The 425-nt window shown below is 50.4% G+C and overlaps 1 protein-coding gene across 3 annotated transcripts in view; it reads right to left on the bottom strand.

Moving 5' to 3' along the window:
- The window catches only part of ARHGEF2 (Rho/Rac guanine nucleotide exchange factor 2), a 31,154-nt gene that overhangs the window by 15,147 nt on the left and 15,582 nt on the right, over positions 1–425 (bottom strand). The window lies entirely within an intron of this gene.

Genomic DNA, 425 nt, shown 5'->3' with positions numbered 1-425 from the left:
GGCGGGTAGACAGGGCAGAAGCCCTCCATGTAGGCATCTTGGGGAAGGAAGAATTCGTTGCTTGTACTTACTAAATACAGGGTTACTCTTAGATGCGGGTGAAGGTCAGGAGTTCTATCTAATCCTCATTCCCCCAACATACACATTGCTACCATATTCTCTTTCTCACTGTGTATCAGTCAGACTAGAAATCTGAGACAGGGGGGGTCCTAATCCCTAATCCTCTGCTTCAAACTGTAGAGATTTAGAGATTTCAGGCTCCCCCCAGTCAATAGAAAGGGAAGGGACAAGGGGACCCTGAAGTCCTGAACACCGAGTTCTGCCCAGGAAGATCGGCAGAACAGCTGCAAGGCCAGCAGCTTCCCACCCAGCTCCCCTATTTCTGCCCCTCCACCCCACATACACACAACATTCCTGCCTCTCTT

The sequence above is a fragment of the Lipotes vexillifer genome, unplaced genomic scaffold (genome assembly GCF_000442215.2).
Source record: "Lipotes vexillifer unplaced genomic scaffold, Lipotes_vexillifer_v1.1 scaffold238, whole genome shotgun sequence".
In the NCBI taxonomy this organism is placed as follows: domain Eukaryota; kingdom Metazoa; phylum Chordata; class Mammalia; order Artiodactyla; family Lipotidae; genus Lipotes; species Lipotes vexillifer.
Note: the sequence above shows the minus strand (reverse complement) of the source record. Positions and strands in the feature narration are given on the sequence as shown.